Raw genomic sequence first — 3,483 nt, forward strand, 5'->3', positions numbered from 1 at the left:
GGGGCCTGACTAGCTCCCTCAGAAAACAATCAGCGTTTTGTTCACTGAATTCCCTGGGTGCAGGGTGCTGGGTTCTAGGAGTGGGCAATGCAGGCGATTGCCTTGGGCGCCAACTTCCAGGATGCACCATACTACTCCACCACTCAGCTCTTTTGCGTTCCATTCTGAGTGGCCAGCTGTGTTTTTATTTGCTTTTTGCTTGGCTCCTGGGGAGAGGCAGAAAAAATATTTTTCGCCTGGCTGGCAGACTAGGTGCAGGATCAGGCCCATATGTGGGAAATAGATTTAGGGTGGTTAACGGAGAACATTATAGCATTTGGAAGCTGAGACTCTGCTGTCACCCTGGGACGAAGGTAAAGCGTGTGAGTAACTGTTAGCCTGAACTGGTCTTGATTTGGACAGTTGTGGCCTCACAGGAGCCGGAGGCTTGAAAGGCAATAACTGTTCCTATTGCAGACATGGACTCCACAAAGGTGGAAGGATACTGTCATTAGCTTTTGACATGTCATGTGGTCTGCTGCTACAGGAAGAGGCTACAGCTGTATTTGCTAAGAGATAGGTTGCATGGCCTTCTAACAGGTCTATGTCAATAAGTGTGTCTTTATCACATTAACTAATCATCCATCCATCCACACTTCTGTACAGTTGCACATCTGCCGAGTCTGATCTGTGCAATGTTTTCTGAAAGATGCTCCACCCACCCTCGATTCTCAAGTGAGCCATTTCTCAAAGCAGGAAAGAGGCAACAAACTGGTAAGAAGGCTGCTATATCTGAAGGTCAGTAACTCATCCCCCTTGCCTGTGTGTTTATATGCAGTTACCTGATGTGCTGGACATTTCTCAAGCAGTTAGAACCATGCGTCAGATCCTGCTTTTTAGCAAGTTGTTTACCCAATATATTACATTCAAGCTATTTAAATATTGACAGATTGGCTAAAATCCAAATTTGATATGCCACCATTAACACATTTTCACTGTTTCAGAGCTTACAAAAGAGCCAGAATGTTCACTGGCAGTCAGGTTTAATAAGTATGCAAATCATGATTTGTGCTTACAGTCACACTCTTCTGGTACATGATTCAGTGCGCCAACTTGGCACTCCCTTTCCGATAGGAGATAAACAGAGCTACAAGAATTAAGATGATACAGAATTTCTTTTGTAAACTGGACCGGTTTCAACATGTACGCAGAATTATATTTAATTCCTGTTACTCTGGACTGTGGATTTCCTATATGAAACTTTTTTCTATTGTACTGCTAATCCACAGGTCCTTGGGCCAGAAGATGTGAACAAAGTGTCTTTCTACTTTTTTTCAGGTCACACTTAACTCTTAAGCTTGAATCTCAAATAGCTAAGAAAGCTGCTTTCTCTGTAATCAAAGAGTTAGAAGAAACAGAGTATTATGGTTCTGTATTAGCCAGGAGCATAGGGAACAGAACCATAGCTATTTAGCACACAATTCAAGCAGAAATAATGGTCAGTTTGCACCTTACATAGTTAGAATACTTCCCTTCTGCACACTCCTTTTCAGTCATAGCGGTCTCTTTTGTCTTACGATATATGACACTGCACTGATAATTTGAGAGAAAGGATGGGCCAGTGGGTAAGGCACTCGGGGGATCTGGGGTTGGCATTGCCACACGCCCTGTGTGAGCTGGGCAAAAATTGTGCGACTCTGAGCACATCATTTAACCTCCATGTGCCTCAGCCCCCCACGTCTTCTCTACCCTTAAAGGACTGTTGTGACAATAAATGTGCAATGCTTATGTGGCACTCAAGTATTACAGTGTTGCAGACCATATAAGTACATAGACATACAAGATTATACTGGATGATACTAGGGAAGATCAAAGGGAAAACTGGTTTCAGAGTAACAGCCGTGTTAGTCTGTATTCGCAAAAAGAAAAGGAGTACTTGTGGCACCTTAGAGACTAACCAATTTATTTGCGCATAAGCTTTCGTGAGCTACAGCTCACTTCATCGGATGCATACTGTGGAAACTGCAGAAGACATTATATACACAGAGACCATGAAACAATAACTTCTCCCACCCCACTCTCCTGCTGGTAATAGCTTATCTAAAGTGATCACTCTCCTTACAATGTGTATGATAATCAAGTTGGGCCATTTCCAGCACAAATCCAGGTTTTCTCAATCCCCCTCCCCCTTTTTCAAAAAACCACACACACAAACTCACTCTCCTGCTGGTAATAGCTTATCCAAAGTGACCACTCTCCTTGACATCTGATTTGTGTCCATTTATTCTTTTACGTAGAGACTGTCCAGTTTGACCAATGTACATGGCAGAGGGGCATTTGCTGGCACATGATGGCATAGATCACACTGGTGGATGTGCAGGTGAACGAGCCTCTGATAGTGTGGCTGATGATATTAGGCCCTGTGATGGTGTCCCCTGAATAGATATGTGGGCACAGTTGGCAACAGGCTTTGTTGCAAGGATAGGTTCCTGGGTTAGTGGTTCTGTTGTGTGGTATGTGGTTGTTGGTGAGTATTTGCTTCAGGTTGCGGGGCTGTCTGTAGGCAAGGACTGGCCTGTCTCCCAAGATTTGTGAGAGTGTTGGGTCATCCTTCAGGATAGGTTGTAGATCCTTAATAATGCGTTGGAGGGGTTTTAGTTGGGGGCTGAAGGTGACGGCTAGTGGCGTTCTGTTATTTTCTTTGTTAGGCCTGTCCTGTAGTAGGTGACTTCTGGGAACTCTTCTGGCTCTATCAATCTGTTTCTTCACTTCCGCAGGTGGGTATTGTAGTTGTAAGAATGCTTGATAGAGATCTTGTAGGTGTTTGTCTCTGTCTGAGGGGTTGGAGCAAATGCGGTTGTATCGCAGAGCTTGGCTGTAGACGATGGATCGTGTGGTGTGGTCAGGGTGAAAGCTGAAGGCATGTAGGTAGGAATAGCGGTCAGAAGGTTTCCGGTATAGGGTGGTGTTTATGTGACCATTGTTTATTAGCACTGTAGTGTCCAGGAAGTGGATCTCTTTGTCAAGAATTATAACATTCATAAACCAGTCGGAGAACACTTCAATCTCTCTGGTCACGCAATTACAGACATGAAGGTCACTATCTTACAACAAAAAAACTTCAAATCCAGACTCCAGCGAGAAACTGCTGAATTGGAATTCATTTGCCAATTGGATACTATTAATTTAGGCTTAAATAGAGACTGGGAGTGGCTAAGTCATTATGCAAGGTAGCCTATTTCCCCTTGTTTTTTCCTACCTCCCCCCTCCTCCCCCCCCGACATTCTGGTTAAACTTGGATTTATGCTGGAAATGGCCCACCTTGATTATCATACACATTGTAAGGAGAGTGGTCAGTTTGGATGAGCTATTACCAGCAGGAGAGTGAGTTTGTATGTGTATGGGGGTGGGGGGGTGAGAAAACCTGGTTTTGTGCTGGAAATGGCCCACCTAGATTATCATACACATTGTAGGGAGAGTGGTCACTTTGGATAAGCTATTACC

The sequence above is a fragment of the Chelonia mydas genome, chromosome 6, assembly GCF_015237465.2.
Source record: "Chelonia mydas isolate rCheMyd1 chromosome 6, rCheMyd1.pri.v2, whole genome shotgun sequence".
Lineage (NCBI taxonomy): Eukaryota > Metazoa > Chordata > Testudines > Cheloniidae > Chelonia > Chelonia mydas.